Raw genomic sequence first — 20,380 nt, 5'->3', positions numbered from 1 at the left:
GTGCCCAAGCCCTTCCTTCCCATCCTGCCCCCTGTGTTGTTCTGCCTGCTGGGGCCCTGTGTGGTTATCTTAGACTCAGACTTTGGGAGGAATACTACTGGAGAGTTACTGTATACTATGGACCATCCTGACTTTGGGTTAGTCCCATTCCTGTGATAAGGGTTGAGCTTTTCCTAACTGGAAAAGTGGAGGCTCCTCTGATGAAGGACTGACAGAGGGGTTCCTGTCTCAGAGAAAGGAATGGGAAGCGGTCTTCAAGGTAAGAAACATGAGGAGACCCCTCTGTGCAGGGTTGCTATTTCTTTGTTTTGGACTCTTAGAAGAGCTCTATTTGGAATCCAGTTTCATGGCTGCAATTCCCTTGTTCTCTCTGGCCTTCAGAAGAGGCCATTAGGCATATAAAACCTTGTGGGTGGGTTGTGGGGTGTTGAGGATGGGCTGGGAACAGACAAGTGGCCTTTTCAACAGCTCTCACACCATGAAGCCCTGTAGTAGCAGCTGTATCATATGGCACATGACCGGTGAAAAGCAATTAGGAGGTCAAAAAGGAGCTGAGAGTGGTGGGCAAATTGAGATCCTTTGAGATCCATTCCTTAGTCTCCAGTAGGTCTCCATATATTTTCTTTTCAGGCTCCAGTATCAGAATTAGAGTAGATTGAGGGTGGGCCCAAGATCTAAGAGGACACATCTCCCCACCCAGCCGCCCCTCTGCCCTTTTGAGTCCTTCCAGAGCCACTCTCCAGAAATGGGGTCCCCTATTATCCTCAGAGTCTGAGCTGGGGGCCCAGGTGCCCACAGACTGGGTTATCTGTCCTCTACAAGGAACAGTGATGACTGTTACCTCTTCCCTTGTGCTGGGAGGCTTAGGGACTTAGTGTAGCTGTTGAAGAATAAAGCTATTTAAGTGGTGAGCATTACATTTTGATCCACCAGCCTATCTGTCTCCAAAACTCTCTTTTTTAGACACTATCAAGCAAAGGCTGCCAAGTGTTATTTATTTTTTCCTCCAAAAGGCTGCTACAGTTCCATGGTTAAATATGATACAAGAAGCCATTTTCTTCTGTGTTGTTGGGTTCTATTCTAACTCTCCTCACTGGGGCCATCAACTTAGAAGGTCTCTGGGTACAAGAGGAGGGGGCTGCTCCTTAGCCTGGCATTTAATACTTTTTTTCATGAATTGGTCCTAATTGTCCTTTTCAGACTTAGCTCCAGCTACTCCCCAGCACGTACTCTATTTTTTAAAAACAACAAAGTTGTCTCTATTTTTAAGTCCATAGACCCAAAATATCCCCCTTCCCATTCTGTTCCTGTCACCTAAAATACCCTATGTTTCCTTCATTGCAATCTTCCCTCTACATGTCTAAAGTCTACCTTGCTTTTATTCTTTTATTTTTTTAAAAATTATTTATTTAAATTTGATTTAATTAACATATAGTATGCTGTTAGTTTCAGGGATAGAAATTCGTGATTCATCACTTGCATATAACACCCAGTGCTCAATGCCCATCACCCAGTTACCCGATCTCCCCCACCTCCCCTCCAGCAACCCTTAGTTTGTTTCCTAGAGTTCAGCATCTCCTATGGTTTGCCTCCCCATTTTCATCTTATTTTTCCTTCCCTTCTATGTTCATCTGTTTTGTTTCTTAAATTCCACATAATGAATGAAGTCATGTGGTATTTGTCTTTCTCTGACTGACTTATTTCACTTAGCATAATAGCCTCTAGTTCCATGTATGTCCTTGCAAATGACAAGATTTCATTCTTTTTGAATGAAATCACATCTAATTTATCCATTCATCTGTCAATGGACATCTGGGTTCTTTCCATATTTTGGCTATTGTGTTCATCACTGCTATAAACATTGGGGTGCATGTGCCCCTTCAAATCACTATGTTGTATCCTTTGAATAAATACCTAGTAGTGCAACTGCTGGGTTGTAGCATAGCTCTATTTTTAACTTTTTGAGGAACCTCTGTACTGTTTCCAGAGTGGCTGCACCAGTTTGCATTCCCACCAACAATGGGAGAGTTCCCCTTTCTTTGCATCCTCACCAATATCTCTTGTTTCCTGAGTTGTTAATTTTGGCCATTCTGACCAGTGTGAGGTGGTATCTCATTGTGGTTTTGATTTGTATTTCCCTGATAATGAGTAATGTTGGGCATTTTTTCATGTGTCTGTTGACCATTTGTATGTTTTCTTTAGAGAAATGTCTGTTCATATCTTCTTCCCATTTCTTGACTAGATTTTTTGTTTTTTGAGCGTTGAGCTTGATGAATTCTTGATAGATTTTGGATACTAACTAAACTTTTACCTGCTATGTCATTGCAAATATCTTCTCCCATTTTGTCGGTTGCCTTTTAGTTTTGTTAATTGTTTCCTTTGCTGTGCAAAAGCTTTTTATCTTGATGAAGTCCCAATAGTTCATTTTTGCTTTTGTTTCCTTTGCCTTTGGAGATGGGTCTAGCAAGAATTGTTGTGGCTGAGGTCAAAGAGATTGCTGCCTGTGTTTTCCTCTAGGATTTTGATGGATTCTTGTCTTACATGTAAGTCTTCCATCTGTATGGTGTAAGAAAATGGTTCAGTTTTATTTTTGTGCATGTGACTGTCCAATTTTCCCAACACCATTTGTTGAAGAGACTGTCATTTTTCTATTGGATATTCTTTCCTGCTTTGTCAAAGATTATTTGACCAAGTCTACCTGGATTTTAAAGCCCAGGACAAATATCACCTGTCCCACAAAGCACTGCCAGAGTCATGACTGAAGTCATCAGAGAAACCTATGTTCAAATTTCAGCTCCACTACCACTAAACAGGTGACTTCAGACAAGCAGCAGCATCTCCCTGAATTTCATTATCTTTGTCTGAAAAGCAGAGATAATAACTCTCACCTTAAAGCATTGCTAAGAGGAATGGACACAATGTAGGTAAAGTGCCTGGCATATAGCAGGCATATAGCAGGTATTTACTGACAGGAGCTTCTCTCTCTGCCTTGCTGGGATAGTGGTTTGCTCAAGGGAATTCTTGGTTCATAATCTGTAGGGGCTCTCTCCACACTCTGCCTTGAAGGATTATGGCCAAGTATGCCTCAGACTAGCCTGGAATACTTGGCCCTGCTCTTTTATGGGTAAAAGCCTCAGGACTCACACACTGGCCCTTCTGCTCCAGTGTGCATGGTAGAGGTGCCGGCTGTAGACTCACTCAGCTTTTCTTCACCACCCCCCTTCTCTGGGCTTTTAGTAGAAATGAGGTAACTGGCCCATGGGCTGTATAAATTCTTAGGAGGGAGTAATCTCATCCAGTTTGGGAAGGCTTCCTAGAGCTCTCCATAGTGAAGATGTATCAAATGGAGTAAACATGGTAAGCAAAGGCAGAGAAGGCTTGAGGCCTGTCTAGGAAAAGGCAGGGAGTTAAATATGGCTGGAATATTGAATATATGATGGGAAATGGTGAGAGTGAGGCTGGGCAGTTAGGGTAGTGCCAGATTGGAGGTCTTACTTTTACCCTAGACAACGGGAGCTACTGAAGGTGTTTGTATGATGTAATGGCAGTGCCCACGATGCAATTTGGAAGAGAACTTTGGGGGCAGCATGGATATGTTGGAGGAAGCAAGACTCAATGCAAGGGGTTCATGCAACAGTCAGGATCTAGGGAAGAAGGGCCTAGAGAAACCAGATTTGGGAAAGCAAGATGAAGTGAGAGTTTCCCTCTAAGGGCATGGACTCCTTTGTGCCTGCCTTCCTCTTTGAGTTTCCCAGTTTCACAGACTCACATAGGAGCTGACCCTCTCGTCTGGGAGCCAGGGGTGGGACTATTTCTCTTCCTCTCTATTCTGGCCTCACCTTGGTCCCAGTGATACCCTTGGTTGCTCCTTTGCTGATATTGTTAACCCTTTCTATACTGAACACAACTTTTCTACTTTAATCTTACCTGAAGTAGCTCTAGCCTCCTAACAGTTCTCTCTGCCTCCATTCTTACCCCCACAATCTAATATCCACCCAAGCAGTCAGAGGTGTCCTGTAAAATACAAGTCAATAACGTCACTTCTGGGACTTGGGTGGCTCAACTGGTTGAGCATCCAACTCTTGATTTCAGCTCAGGTCATGATCTTGGGGTATCAAGATTGAGCCTGGTGTTGAGCTCTGCGCTGGGCATGAAGTCTGCTTAAGATTCTCTCTCTCCAAAAAAAAAAAAAAAGATTCTCTCTCTCCCTCTCTCTCTGCCCCTCTCCCCACCTCTCTCTCTTCTAAAAAACAGAAACAAAAAACAATCACTTCTATGCCCAGAATTCCCTGGTGGCTCTTCACACAAAGTAAAAGCTATATCCTTACAATGGCCCTCTCTGCTCTGACTCCCTCCTTGCCATTCTCCTGAAATCATTCACTCCTACTCACCTACCCCAGGCTTCTCACAGAACCTCTGACATGCGTGGCATTCTCCTGCCCCAGGGACTTTGCACTTGTTCTTCCTTCTGCCTGAAACATTCTTCCGTATGGGTGCCCTTGACTCTTCCTTCCCCTCATTCATGTATTTGCCCAGATACTACTTTCTCTGATCATCCTATTTAAAGTTATAACCACTCCCCTTCTTGCTTGCACTTCTGATCTGTTTCCTTGCTTTTGGTCTTTCCATACACAAATCACATTCTAACAGTTGTCTTATTTGCAGTGTTTATTTTCTGTCTCCCTCTACCACAAAGAAAGTGATCTCAAGAAGGATTTCATCTGGGCAGCCCCAGTGGCTCAGCGGTTTAGTGCCGTCTGCAGCCCAGGGTGTGATCCTGGAGACCCTGGATCGAGTCCCAGGTCAGGCTCCCTGCATGAAGCCTGCTTCTCCCTCTGCCTGTGTCTCTGCCTCTCTCTCTCTCCTCTCTATGTATTCTCATGAATAAATAAATAAAATATATTTAAAAAAAGAAGGATTTCACCTGTTTAGTTTTCTGCATATCCTCCAGTGTCCAGAACAGTGCCCTCCTAGTAGGGCGCTCAACAAACTGAATGAATGAATGAATGAATGAGAGTGAAGGCTCTCTGCAGGAGTCCTGAGAGCCACTGTGAGCTGTCCCTGGTACTGCCCTGCCCTGGCCCCTCCCTGTCCTTTAGGCAGCTCTGCGCTGGCCTCAGCTTATGTGGTCAGTCACAGTTCTGCTGGCTCTGTCGCTCCTCACTCCTCAGCTACTGAGTCAGCCAGGTAGAGGGCAGAGGAGGAAGCCACAGGACATCAAATGAGGGGTTTGAAGGCCTACGAAGTCAACTCTCAAGGGCCCTCAGGATCAAGTCCAAATTCCTTGGCATGTGTTATAAGGCTCCTGCCTTGCTCTCCCGCCCATCCCTGTACTGCTTCCTCCTACAGCCTTGTTCTCAGTCTCTTTTTGTTCTTTGAACAGTGCATTCTGTTCTGTTTCTTGAACACCTATGGCTCCAAAGTTCATGCTGTCCTCTCCCTCTGATTCCTTGTTTGACTAACTCTCAGTCAGCCTTCAGATTTTATCTCAAAGGTTACCTTCCCTAGTAGGCCTTCCTTGATTCCCAGACAAGCTTCACACCCTCTTGGGGCTCTGACCTCCCCTTTGGCGACAGTTGTTATGCTTGTAATTATTCTTAGTTGCTTTACTCCCCAGTAGACTGTGAGGCTGTGAGGGATGGCTCCAGGTCTGTTTGGTTTCCCTCTGTACCTTTGGAGCATGGCACACAGAAAGGGTTCCCTAAAGACCATAGGGGGAGAGGGAAGCCAGATGAGGCAGTCCAGAAAGAACATAGGGTCTGGGATCCAAATGACCTGGGTCCCCATCCCAGCTCTGTCATATACAGTCTGTGTGACCATGGGTAAGTGACAACTCCTCTCTGAGCCTTCATTTCTCATCTCTAAAACAGATAATACAGCTGCATCATAGCTGTTGGAGCAACAACATGTGATGCTGAGCAAATACTTGGTACTTAGAAGGTACTGACTATATGGCATCTACACTGGTGGTGAAATTATGAAATTCTTGTAATAATCTCTCACTGTTCAGCTTCTGTGGTAAGTACTCCCAAGTCAACTGTCTTATTTCATTTTTAGAATAGTTTGTGGAGGAGGGATACTGAAAGTGGAGAGGGTAAGCCACTTGCTCAGGGTCACCCTAGCATCCTAGGACTGGGCTGAGATTGGGCCAGGCAGCAAGACTCTGGAGCCCCAACACTCTATGCTTTGTATTTTGGTTACTTGGATACACATCTTCCATATTGTCAAGGGCAAACATTGTGTCTAATTTACTATGAAATCCTTAATTCACAGTGCAATCTGACAGAGAGCACGTAGTTGGCGACTATTTGTTGAGTAAGTAAGCATATGAGTTTTCCATGACTCTCTCTATTCACCCAGCTCTCTCTGGCTGCTCAAGTCAGAGCAGGACCCCTGGACTATCTCCCACTGGTCGTTTGGGCAGGGCCAAAGCAGGCTCCAGAGAGGCAGTGTGCCCTTGGAGGAAGTGGCCGTGGACATCACTGGAGCATGTCCCTGGCTCCGCTGAGAGACAAGTCAAGTGTCCCCTGGAGCCCTGACCACCCCTCTTTCTCAGTACCTGCTTGGGTATCCACTCACCTGTGATGTCTAGGTCAGGAGAAGTGCTGGAGAGAGTGTTGTATGCAGCCAAGCACCCTAGGATCCCCATGCTTGGCTTCACCCAGGGGCTCTGGGGCTTGGATGCCATCTCTGAGTTCTGGGGCAGCTAGGACAGCCTCCTAAGAGACATTTCAGTCTTGGATCCTTCAGGCACATGGAGTTCTGGTCCAGAGACTCTTCTCCTGGTCACTCTCTGGTGGAATTTGATTTATTGGGGACTCTGAAGTGAGAACCTAGAGTGTTTGTCTCATTTTGTTAATTGTGAGTACTTCCTGCCTTATGTCTATTTCCTTTTGAATCTAAGGCACGTAGAACAGTGAAAAAAACCCAAAGGAAAGTGTTGGAGAACCTGGATTTTGTCTCAACTTTGGTTCCCACTGTGTGTATCCTGGGAAAGGTGCTTCCCCTTGCTGGAACTTAGCTTCTGAGGTTGAGACATACATTACTGGGAAGAAAATTCAAAGATACCCCTTCCTTCCCAACCACAGATAAGCAGGCAGCTCATGAGAATATAAAGACCACTGAATTCTGAATCAGGAGACTTCTGTGACCTTTGGCAAGTTGCCTAACCTTATGGAGACTTGGTTTTCCCATCCATAAAATGAGGATAGCATATACTTTCCAGCCTACCTCCTAGGTGGTTGGGGGCTCTGGAGATTGTCATAAATGTCGAAGTGCCTACTAAGTATGAGGGAGGTGACAGTGATCCCAGCTTTAAGTATCTACACTTAAAATCATTAAATCAATTAATATTTCTCAAGCCCATTCACAGCAATTCGCTGAATGCTAAGACACATCAATATATATCTAAGGGTTTAGAACTTGAGGTTTCTGAGCCTTTTGCTTTCTAAAAATCCCAAATATAATAATCCTAAGATATCATTGCTGTAATCACCCAGAAAAGTTTCCAGAGGGCTAAAGAAAGTCAGAGAACACGAGGAGGCGATGTCAAACAAGGCAGAGGGGCAAAGTCAGCCATTACCAAGGGCCCACTGGATGCTTGGTACTATGTATGTGTGATGTCCTTCAGTCTTCAAGACAATTTCCAAAAGACAGGTGGGCAGTAGCATAGTCCACAGGGAAGAAGACTAAAGTATGGGAAGCTGGATATGGATCCAGACCCTGCAGGTTCCCTAGCTCTGATGTTTTGATGGATTGACTGACTTGTTCATCCCTGTTTTCTTTTACTCCACGAATACTTGTGCTTGTGTTTGAACAGAGGGATTTGACTTTTTGTCTGAGCCTCACTCTTTTGCTTCCTCCTCACTGGACTCCTCAAGCTGACTGGGTCTTTCCTGTCTCACAAGGAGACACGTCAGAGATCAGCCTGCAATGTCCACAATAGCCAAACTGTGGAAGGAGCCTCGGTGTCCATCGGAAGATGAATGGATAAAGAAGATGTGGTTTATGTATACAATGGAATATTCCTCAGCCATTAGAAACGACAAATACCCACCATTTGCTTCAACGTGGATGGAACTGGAGGGTATTATGCTGAGTGAAGTAAGTCAATCAGAGAAGGACAAACAGTGTATGTTCTCATTCATTTGGGGAATATAAATAGTGAAAGGGAATATAAGGGAAGGGAGAAGAAATGTGTGGGAAATATCAGAAAGGGAGACAGAACATAAAGACTCCTAACTCTGGGAAATGAACTAGGGGTGATGGAAGTGGAGGAGGGCGGGGGGTGGGGGTGAATGGGTGACGGGCACTGAGGGGGACACTTGACGGGATGAGCACTGGGTGTTATTCTGTATGTTGGTAAATTGAACACCAATAAACATTATTTTATTAAAAAAAAAAAAGAGAGAGATCAGCCTGGGTGCAGGCTCCAGGAGCCTGGTCAGCATCAGGAAGTGAAGGGAAGGAACCTGCCAAGGAAAGGGGGTTGTCAAGGGTAGGCTTTGACCCCACCCTCAATAATATCACTTTATGTCTCAAGATCCTTGCTAATGTGATCAGGGAATTTGTACTGCTGAATGAAGCTTCTGTTTAGAAATGAAAAGATATTTGTGGTGAGGAAAATGCTGGGTGTCATTATGGTAGAGTCCTTGCCCATAAGTCCCTGCCCATACAGTAGGGCATGTAATGGGAAGTGCATAAGACTGGAGTTCAGTCCCAGTTTGATAGCCTACTGACCATACGACCTTGGACAAGTTACTTTGTCTCTTGGAACCTCATTGTCTCATCTGTGGAGGGACCGGTGTACAGGTGGTTATGTAATTTTACATATAAAGACTTGGATTAGCTGGTACAGAGAAAAGGCTCCATAAATGTTGGCTGTTATCTGTAAGTGGAATGAGAATTCCGTGGCTACTGTCACGTGAGGCAAGAGATAATTACAACTTACACTGTCCAAACTTCAACTCTACTTTGGGGTCAAAAGTTGACAATAATCTCTGGTGATTTAGTAGAAGATTTATTTTTTGGGTAGCAAGTTACTCATTCATATTCCATCCATGCTATAAGGGCCTAGAGAGGTCATGAAGCTGTAGGTTCATAAATTCTAAAGATAATGATGATAATACTACTACTACTGAGCAGTCATTGAGCAGTTATTTATGCCAGGCTCTGCACTAGGCATCACATGTACATTTTCTCATTTAATTGCATCATCCTCATTAAATAGGTATTAACATGATTCCCATTTTCAGGTGAGGAAGCCAAGGAACAGAGAAAATAAGCAACTTACTGTGTCGTCTCAGCAGCAAACAGAGTCAAACAGGCTAGTTCAAACAGACTCAATGAAAAGACTACTTATAGGGGAGTAACAGCATTAAGGAGATACACCAGAGATGTTTGAGAAACCCAGAGCTAGCCACAGTGTCAAGGGTCAAAGAGAGGGTATGGAGTCACCAGTGTCCAGGGAGGGCTGGAGCTGCGGGGGAGGATTGCCCCACAGGAGCCATAGTCTCGAAGAGCTGCAGCTATTACCCAACAGTAGGTGCCCAAACATGGGTGCACAATGGGACTACACTGTGGTCACTCTCTCCTCTCATCCTCTATCTCAGGGCGATGCCTCCTATGGCCAAACCCACCTGGAAGCCAGCAGCATGGGAACCTGGGAAATGTGGTCTACAGGGTCAGCGTCTCAGGACAGAGAGCAGGATAGAAAAGGGCTGGGACAGGATCAAGGGATAGGAATGGTGCATGTGAAAAACAGCACATTTGCCTGAAGCCTCTTTGTTAATAAGATGCAAATCTTGGTCTAAATGCTTAACAGGACCTGGCAGGTCACATGAGGACAAGAGGGGACTATAGTGATCATGTCACTCTGCCCCATCGTGAGAGGCCCTCTACTGTTCAATTCCAGCTCCTCGTTGCCATCTGGGAGGTAGACTCAGTGTTGCCAAAGCTTCTTATTTTTAAGAGAAGCTGAAAATATGGATTTCAATATAATGCCTTTCATTCTTAACTATTGGCTAATAATTCTAGCTTAAAATCATACTAATAAGTGGATAAAGGAACTGTGGTCCATCCATACAATGGAATATTACCCATCAGTAAAAAGACATACACTATCAAGTCATGACAAGACATGGGGGAAATAAGTTCATATTGCTGAGCGAAAGAAGCCAGTCTGAGAAGGTTATATACTGTAGGATTCCAAGCATATAATATTCTAGAAAATTTTATAGACAATGAAAAGACCAGCGGTTGCCAGGGGTTTGGGAGAAGAAGAGAGTATGAATAGATGAAACACAGGAGATTTTTTTTAGGGCAATGAAATTATTCCTATGCTACTATAATGGTGAATATGCGAGTGACATTATGCATCTGTCACAACCCATGGAATTGACCAACACAAAGACTGAGCCCTAATATAAATTATGGGCTTTAATCCATAATAATAGGAATATGTTGGTTCATTAGTTGCAACAAAAGTACCTTATTAACAAACCATGTTAATAATAGAAAAAGCTATCGATGTGGAGGTAGGGAGAAAAGGCATAGGGGACTCAATTCCACTCAATTTTCTGTAAACCTAAAACTGCTTTAAAAGTGAGGGCTGTTGGGGAATCCCTGGGTGGCTCAATCGTTTAGCACCTGCCTTCGGCCTAGGGCATGATCCTGGAGTCTCAGGATCGAGTCCCACATCAGGCTCCTGCATGGAGCCTGCTTCTCCCTCTGCCTGTGTCTCTGCCTGTCTCTCTGTGTCTCTCATGAATAAATATAAACAACAACAACAAAAAAGTGAGGGCTGTTTAAAAAAATACTGAAAGTGCCCTGTAGGCCAAATACAACATGTCCACTGCATCTGGCTACTAGTTTGTGACTTCTCACCTAATCCAACACACTCATCTTTACAGATAGGAAAACTAAAGACCAGGAGAGGGGAGTGGCCCTGCCTGTCTACAAAACAAAGTGAGAATGAAGCATCTCAGGATGCTGGGGATCTTCCCAACAAAGGGAGAACACCCCATCCCGCCTCCAGAGGTCTGCTTGTGGAAGAAGAGGCTCTGTCTAGGCTAGCTGAGCTGAAATGCCCCAGCAGGTAATGAGAGCCTCCAAGAGCCCAGATGCTCTTAGCGTCCATGTTTATTTAGCCAGAGACTAGGCTCCCTCCCAGCTTGGCCTGGATCAGACTCACTGAATTGGATGCAGAAAGGAGTGGATGCTTGTGACCCTTGTATGTGCCTTAGAGCAGGACAAGACTCAGAAGACAGGAGCTGCCATCTACAGGGCCCAAGTCTGGAGCTCAGGGACCATGATGATGTTATGATAACATCAGACAGTTGAGGAAGATTAGACGATTTTTCAGCCCCTTTATATATTCTTTTCTAATTCTTTTCTTCCCATCAGGGGTACAAAGCAGGTAGGATAGAGGTCATAATTCTGGTTTTATGGATGAGTAAACAGATGAAAGAGAGGTTAAGTGAGTGCCTTACATTGACATAGCCAGTGAGTGGCAGAGCTGGCATTTGAATCCAGACCTTCTTTTAAATATTAAGAATTACCTTTGCCTAGAGACAAAAAGAACTGTTCATAAACACTACTGCATGTGGTAAATGTGTTTCTCATGGAAGGAGAAGTTAGCTTTCTGGAACTACATGTATATGAGAGTTTAACAAATAATTAAAAGTCATAGATGATGGGAGCCAGGTTTCTCACTTTGGAGAGGAAGCCACACGTGAACATACGGAAGACTAGATTGAACCCTGTTGGGAATAGACTAGAGTTGGAGGTATCAGTATGGATTTATGTCTATTTTAATATATATACAAGATGGATAGAAGGACAAATATAGCTTTGCATGTACTTATGAGTTAGTAATTTCCTTGCTCTGTCTGCTGAGGGAGCAGTGACACCCCAGTAGCCATGAGCACACTCAGAGTCTAGATCTTGGTTACCAGATGCCATTTTCCAATAAAAGGAGCCAAGTTCCCTGGAGAAATGGCCAGTTCTAGTACTGAGTCAGGGAAAATACAAGATGATCCTAAAGCCTAAGGTAGTGCCAGAAAGTAAGGAAGTATTTAAAAAAAAAAGGGGGGGGGATCCCTGGGTGGCTCAGCGGTTTAGCGCCTGCCTTTGGCCCAGGGCGCGATTCCAGAGTCCTGGGATCGAGTCCCACGTCGGGCTCCTGGCATGGAGCCCGCTTCTCCCTTTGCCTGTGTCTCTGCCTCTCTCTCCTCTCTCTATGACTATCATGAATAAATAATAAAAAAAATAAAAAAAAGACCAGACATATCAAAAGGACATGAGTCAACCCAAAAGAGCCTCCATTGGCTAAAGTAAATACACATAATATGGATTATAACTAAAAGAGATACAAAAATAAATATCCATGAGTCCATATAGGCAGAAAGCAAGTAAGCCAACAAGCAAGCAAGCAAACCAACCAAATCCTTTTAATCCTTCCTTTTAAAATAGCTCCAAATAATAAATATAGAAGGAATGAGGGAAATAGAAAATCACCTTTAGAACCCCACAGTAATAATTGCAAGATCCACTGATGATGATAAAATTGGTGGGCACAACCTTAAGGAGAAACAGGATATTTGTACAGCCTCAAGGGGACCTCTCCCCAAATGTAGTTTTGACATAGGTCCACAAAATCTTTGATATTTCTCCCTTAGGAGGAGAGACTGAATTCCTGAGCCGTTGAACTTTGAGTGTAGTGTAAGCTGAACTTAGTCACCTTCTTTTCTGAGCAGAGTATGGAAAGAGGAAAGTAGTAATGTATAGTGCAGAATCATGGCAGGCACTACCTTACCAACTGATCAAATTAACCTCACGAGTAATGACATTGTTTATGTCATACCTCTGTTATGATGCAAGGAGGAGGGAACTTCACCTGTATAGACAATCTTCTGAAAATGCATTAGCTCTGTCATGTCATGAGAAAACATCAGACAAACCCAAGTTGAGGATATTCTACAAAATATCTGAGCAGTGCTCTCCAAAAATGTCAAGATAATGAAAAAAAAAAAAAAAAGAGACTGAGAAACTGTCACATATTGGAGGTGTGTAAGGAGGCATGGTGCCTAAATATAATGTGTGACCAATTCCAATTGGATTTTGGAACCAAAAAGAAGGACCTAAGTGGAAAAATTGGCAAAATTTCAGTGAATTTATAGTTTAATGTACAGTTAATTTCTTAGCTTTGATAATTGTACAATAGTTACATAAGATGTTAATATCAGGAGAAGTTGGATGAAAGGCACATGGGAACCCTCTGTTCTTTCTTTTGAAGCTCTTCTGTAAAAAGTTTTCCAAAATAAAAAAGAGTTATAAAAAAGAATAAAATAAATATAATATAAATAAAATATATTTGTTGTACAAAGATGTTGTACAAAGGAAATCTCAAAACCAATGAGAACTCACCCCTACTGTATAGTTTTAACATATTAACTGTCAAAATTAAGCCACTTCAGGTCTCAGATCTGATTTACTTGACATTATTCCATATTGATCCTTCTTTTTTTTAAAATTTTATTTATTTATGATAGTCACATAGAGAGAGAGAGAGAGAGAGAGAGAGAGAGAGGCAGAGACACAGGCAGAGGGAGAAGCAGGCTCCATGCACCGGGAGCCCGACGTGGGATTCGATCCCGGGTCTCCAGGATCGCGCCCTGGGCCAAAGGCAGGCGCCAAACCGCTGCGCCACCCAGGAATCCCAACATATTGATCCTTCTAACAGCCAGGAAGATGAAGTCAGATATTTACTGTGACGCCCATTGTACTGAGATACAGATAATAGAACCGAGACACAGATAATAGTACCCACCTTCTCATTGTATATGTGGGAGAACTCTAGCCCAGAGAAAGGGTAAGGTTTGCCCCTGGTCTCATAGGTTAGGGGGCCAGCTCAGGACTAGAGCTTCTATCTGCACATCCTTAAAACTATCTTGGCTGCTATTTCAGGGCATCTGCAGACAAAGCTTAGATTTGGACTATTTGGGAAGGCAAAGAAAAGCAAAGGAGAATAATTCTCATCTTGCCCCCACCCCCTTCTCACCTTTGAGTTAAGCAATAAAGCTGAAAAGATCCTTCAACAAACAAATCCTTTCTCATTATAGAATCCACAGGCACATCAGCTCTTAGGAAACCTGAAAGGCAAGCTCCTTAGGAAGGAGGTCTGTTCGTACATGCCTGCCCGAGTGCCCTCTTCGCTGTTCACTCTCAAGGAGGCAGAATGTCTGCTGTGGGAGCAACAGCTCACTGGACACTCAGGTTCCCTAGACCCCCACAGCCGGGCAGTTGGGGCTGATGGGAGCAGTAGGCTTCTAGGAAGGCACACTGGCCAAGGCACAGTCTACACTTACCTATTCCAGAGTTGAATTTCGTCAGTGTTGGAAAATGCTCTGAAGTGTTCATTGCTGATGAGAAAAGGCATTTATGGGGGCAGGCCCGTGTGGGCAAACAAATGAATATTGTCCCCATGCTAGAGGATGAGTCCTTTTTTCTTCAACAAATAAACAAACAAAGTGAAGCCTCATTGTCCCTTTCAAGCTGTGAGAAAACTGGATTCGTAGGAAATGGTTTTGCTCCTGAAATTGGGGCCAGGAACTTTGGGCAAGGTTTTGGGTACACGAAGAAGTGGGATTGCCTTCAAGAAGGAAAATATTTGGTTATGTTGTAGAAAGGCAGAGAAAAGACCCCACTCAGCCCATCTTATCTGAGAGATGGAGAATGCTTTCTCCATTTGCATAAACAAAATATTAAAGCTTTTTGTTTGAGAAGCCTATACCTCAGAGGAAAGGAATGCAATCATTCTGGTAATTAACAATTTCCCCCACAACTGTGGTTTGCATCATGCGGGATCTTCTCATTTTCATCCTCTTGGGTCCCAGAAAATAATGTTTCTTCTTCAGGGCCCCATGGCGGAGAGATGGTATTGACAAGAAGACTTTGCATACTTATGATGTCAGAGGCCAAAGTTTCAACTCCTAGCTGATCAGCTTTTAAGATAAAGAAATATGGTAGAATTCAGTGAAAGATTCTGTTACTGTCACATCAATCTGGGCTTGAATCCTGTTCCTTCTTGGTAGCTGTGTGACTTATCTCCATAGCATTGGCTAACCTCTCAGTATCTTTGTTTTTTCCTCTTTAAATTGGCATAATAACTCCTCCTTAATGGCACTGGTGGGGAACACCTCCCACCTCCCACCCCCCACCCAGAGAGTTCCATCATATAGGAGCCACTCAGAAGATATTCTTTGGGAATATCTCTTGACTATCTTCTCTCTAATTTACTCTTAAGTAGTCTTGTTTTTCAAAAAAAAAAAAAAAGTAGTCTTGTTTTCCAGGAATATGTGTTTATCAATGATTCCCTTTTATTTCCCTCAGATAAGCAAGAACTTATCTTTGCCTGTTCTATATATATATATATAACTGCCATATGGAGCTATGGAATTTAATTTTAATAATAGCTTTCAAAACATGCAGCAGATTAACCACAACTTTCTACTCTGAGCAGAAGCCAATCACAGTATAACCATCTCTACCTCTTCTTTGTAGGAATCACAACCGTTTTAAGTTGCTAATTAATTGTGAAATGAATTGTTCAATGATGACTTGTCTTACTGGAATGTAAGCTTTATGCAGGTAGGGTTAGAAGGGACAGTGTCTGTCATCTTTATTGCCATATCACTCATACGAGGTAGGGGTTAGCACGTGTACGTACACGTGTGTGTATGTGAGATCCAATAAGTATTTGCATGAACAAATGAATTAATAAATAACAAACTTTGGAACAAAACCAATCAACAAAAGGAAGATATATTGGAAGGAAAATTTTTCACACGATATTATGGAAGATGACACAGTGCACTGGCTTTTACTTAAGTTTTGACTGAATTGCTTATGACAGTTTAGCTATAAACCATGAGCGATGACTACAGGCATATCACTAAAATTGATGGCTTCAAATCCCAAGTCTGTCACTTCCTAGCTGTGTGGCTTTAGACAACTAAATCCTTTTATACCTCTGGGCTTTCATTTTTCCAGCCATAAAATGAAAAATAATATTTATCTCAGGGTTTTGCTGTGAGCATTACAGATAATGTAAATGATGCTTTCACAAAGTGCCTGCCATGTAGGACCTGTTTGGTAAAGACAGCACTTTTGAGAGGTAGTATAGTATAGTGGTTAAGAACATAGCTTTTGGGGTTATAGTGCCTGGGTTCAAATGCTGATTGTATTATTTATTAGTTGTGTGACTACACAAGCTACCTATGTATTTGTGACACTTTTCTTCTCATCTGCAATATGGAGATGATGATGATACCTATCCTTATGGTCACTGTAAGATTTAAATAAATTAATATAGATAAAATGCTTAGAGCAGTGTTTGGGGTTTGACTGTGTGTACACACACACATATGTATGTTAAACATAAGTGTTGCTCTTATTCTTTGATAGCAAATATTTATCCTTTGAAGAATTAGTCATTTTCAGAAGCAGCCAGTTTTTGGTAAAAAAAAAAAAAATGTTTTCTTTATTTATTCATTTAGTCACATTTCTTTAGCCCTAAATGTCAGTAGCCAGGAAATCAAGCATGATTTGGACACTACCTTTGCTCTTGAGGAGTCTCTGGCCAGATTGAGGGGATAGCTAAGTACAACGGCAGTTACAAGAAAGGACAGAAAGAGCCTTGGAGCAGTAGGCAGGAGGGTTGACTTCTATTTCCACTCTGCTTTGAACTTGCTGTGTGGCTTTGGACAAGTCCAGTTCCCTCTGGGCCTTTGTCCCTTTGTGTTGGAGGAGTTAATTTTTTTTTCTTCTTCAAGATTTTATTTATTTGAGGGAGAGCACAAGCAGGGAGAGTGGGAGAGGAAGAAGCTGAGCAGGGAGCCTGATGTGAGACTCAATCCCAGGACCCTGGAGTCATGACTTAAGCCGAAGGCAGATGCTTCACCCACTGAGCTACCCAGGTGCCCCAACAATCTAATTTTTATTTATTTATTTATTTATTTATTTATTTATTTATTTATTTATTTATTCATTCATTTATTTATTTATCTATTTATTTATTTATTTATTATTGGAGTTCAATTTGCCAACATATAGCATATCACCCAGTGCTCATCCCGTCAAGTGCCCCCCTCAGTGCCCGTCACACAGTCACCCCATCCCCGCGCCCACCTCCCTTTCTACCACCCCTTGTTCGTTTCCCAGAGTTAGGAGTCTCTCATGATCTGTCACCCTCACTGATATTTCCCACTCATTTTCTCTCCTTTCCCCTTTAATCCCTTTCACTATTTTTTATATTCCCCAAATGAATGAGACCATATAATGTTTGTCCTTCTCCGATTGACTTACTTCACTCAGCATAATACCCTCCAGTTCCATCCACGTTGAAGTAAATGGTGGGTATTCGTCATTCCTAATGGCTAAGTAATATTCCATCATATACATAGACCACAGCTTCTTTATCCATTCATCTTTTGATGGGCATCGAGGCTCCTTCCACAGTTTGGCTATTGTGGACATGCCTGCTATAAACATTGAGGTGCAGGTGTCCCAGTGTTTCACTGCATCTGTATCTTTGGGGTAAATCCCCAGCAGTGCAATTGCTGGGTCGTAGGGTAGTTCTATTTTTTAACTCTTTGAGGAACCTCCACACAGTTTTCCAGAGTGGCTGCACCATTGCACATTCCTACCAACAGTGCAAGAGGGTTCCCCGTTCTAAATTTGATGTGATCTGTGGAAGCCTCCTGCTTTGTGGTCTCCAGATCTTAGGGAGTTTTTTTTCCCCCCAACAATATGGTGCTGCTGCTAGCACTATCCTTTGAAACCTGTGCGGCCTCTACAGGAAGGTGTGTGAATTCCACCTTCTGAGAGGTTTCCAGACTACCACCCCCACTAGCCAGTCTTAAGTAAAGGCCTTTCTTGGCCCTGAGGAAAGAGTCAGAAATCTGCTCCCTGCCTTCTTGGCTGTTCAAAGAGCACTTGCCACGATCTGGGCCTCAGAACCCCATGTGTACAGTAAAGAGGCTCTGCTCAGAGGTCTCCAGGGTTCCCTCAGCAGTTCCATCCCATGCCGTCAGGTTGTTAGGACAATAGGAGGGGATATTTTCTAGCCCAGCATTTTACAAACTGTTTAGGGAAACTTTACATTCTGTGAGATATTAATAGCATTCAGTAGAACAAAAGGTGGTGGTGAAAAGGGGGTTGTTCTGGACTTCAATATTTAGTTAAATTTAAATAAGAATCCTCAGGATGTTTAACATGTTAATTATACCTTGAATTTCCTCAAAGAAAAATGTGGTAGACAGATAAAAGTAGGCTCACAAAGTGGCTGAGAGCACCAGCTAGGTTTTGAATCCTAGTTCTGCTACTTTCTAGCTGTGTGACCATGGAGAAGTTCACTAGCCTCTTTGACCTGCAGCTTTAGCAGTGTTATGGGGCTGAAATGCAGCATTTCATGCAAAGTGCTGTGCCTGAAATACAAACACTCAGTACATGCGAGATCATTATAATATTGTCCATGTGGCTCTTTTGTGGAGGAATAGTTATAAGCATCTCTTAGGGTGCTGTTATTCCATGAGCACAGTTTGGGAAAATACTGATTGTTCTGCTTGTTTTGAGCACTATGCTGATTCGTCACCCTGACATTGAAAGATTCCTGTGAACACCTGCCCACCTCTTTATCCACTTGTGCTGATCACAGTGTCTTGGGGCATGATGGACATAGAGCTTGGACACTGAGTACAGGGGCCTGAAAACTCAGATGAGCCCAGAGAAGGGTGAGTAGGCTGGTGTGGTGGCAGCAGGGGCATCTGAGAGGTAATCGTAAAGGATGGCGCTGGAGAGGTGGGCTTGGGGAATGTTGTGGGAGGCCCCAAGGCCAGGATAAAGAATTGAGGCTTTACCCTGTGGTGACAGGGGATTGTGCTGGAGGTGTTTGGGCATGGGTGCTTGCTCCACAGTGCACAGAGGTACTGCATCCTGCTCTGCATTGTCTCACTTTCTCTGCCCTGGGCCTCCAGGGCACTTCTTGGAGGGCAACAGCATGAGCGGCTGAACCAGGAGGCAAGAGACACAGATAAGAGCATTGGCCTCCTCTCAGCCCTGGGTTCCCAGGACACAGCATTTTGCCTCTCCATGTCTCAACTTACACTTCTGTGAAATGGGAAGAATCACCATTCCTGAGCAGCCTAACCTATAGAGCTATAGTAAGGGTTCAATGAAATAAAATATTTCAACAAGCACCTTTGGTTGAGATCCCATTACATACCAGGCCCTGTGTTCAGGCTGGAAGAAGACAGAGAAGAACAATATTGATCTCTGCTCTGGAAAAGCTCACAATGTGCTGGCTACAGTACGGGCAAGATAAGTGGTATAGTCAAGTCAAACCCATGAAAGGGCCCTTCATCCATTGTGGAGGCTGGGAAGGCTACGAGAGGAGGGAGGCATTCAGGAAGGTTCTCCAGAGGGGGTGATGGCTCAGCTGAGTCCAGGTATCTGTGATAGTTAATGGATGAAGAAAGAAGAAGTTAAGGCTCCAGGGAGAGGAACAAAGGTATGAAAAAAGATATGGAGGAATGAAATGCCATGGTCTACATGGGCAAATAAGTAGCAAGTGGTATTATTAGGGCACTACATTTGAGCTATGGAAAAAGACTTAATGGACACTACTGGCAGGAGCAATGCTTCCATTTAAACAGTGAATATAGGGGATCCCTGGGTGGCTCAGCGGGTTGGCGCCTGCCTTTGGCCCAGGGCGCGGTCCTGGAGTCCCGGGATCGAGTCCCACGTCAGGCTCCTGGCATGGAGCCTGCTTCTCCCTCTGCTTGTGTCTCTGCCTCTCTCTCTCTCTGCCTCTCTCTCTCTCTATGTCTATCGTGAATAAATAAATAAAATCTTTTAAAAAATAAAAAAATAAACGGTGAATATAGTCTAAAGCTAAAGAAGCACAGCTCTAACTGGAGAATTTGGGGAATTAGCTAGTATAAAGCTTTGTTTGTGCCACCTGAAATTGTCCCATTGTCCCATGGGTCTCTATCCAGGTTATATCAGTGATGTTGGGCAGACTACAGGCCTTGAACGCCAGGCTGAGGGGTTTGCTCTGTAGCCTGCAGTCTAATGGAAGAATTAGCCATAAAAGCCAGGGGATTTAGAATGGAATCCTTGGCATTCTTTGCATGTGCAGGGCTGGCTAGGCAAGGAGGCTCCCAGAAGAAAAACAGAGAGACCTTTGCCCTCCACCTGCACTTAGGCAAAAAGTAGAATTAGGGTAAGGTTGGCTGAGTGATCTGGCTATTGTGCCTGCCCTTTAGGCTTCAGCATCCAATCTCCCATAGTGCAGGGGGCTTAAGGCATGCCGCTCAGGAGG

General features: G+C 43.6%; 1 protein-coding gene and 1 long non-coding RNA gene across 12 annotated transcripts in view; both read left to right on the top strand.

Annotated features, from left to right (window-relative positions):
- The window catches only part of TRMO (tRNA methyltransferase O), a 197,039-nt gene that overhangs the window by 141,444 nt on the left and 35,215 nt on the right, over positions 1-20,380 (top strand). The gene's annotated exons all lie outside the window — the stretch shown is intronic.
- The window catches only part of LOC140641729 (uncharacterized), a 37,264-nt gene that overhangs the window by 3,223 nt on the left and 13,661 nt on the right, over positions 1-20,380 (top strand). For 4 of the 6 annotated variants that reach the window (XR_012038332.1, XR_012038330.1, XR_012038329.1 and 1 more), the window contains exons 3-5: positions 5,871-6,018; positions 7,908-8,103; positions 18,634-18,791. This is a non-coding gene — a long non-coding RNA (uncharacterized lncRNA). The remainder of the gene's footprint in view (positions 1-5,870; positions 6,019-7,907; positions 8,104-18,633; positions 18,792-20,380) is intronic. The other 2 variants (XR_012038333.1, XR_012038334.1) reach the window with 1 other exon arrangement.

The sequence above is a fragment of the Canis lupus genome, chromosome 10, assembly GCF_048164855.1.
Source record: "Canis lupus baileyi chromosome 10, mCanLup2.hap1, whole genome shotgun sequence".
Classification (NCBI taxonomy): domain Eukaryota; kingdom Metazoa; phylum Chordata; class Mammalia; order Carnivora; family Canidae; genus Canis; species Canis lupus.
This window is presented reverse-complemented; position numbering and strand designations above follow the sequence as displayed.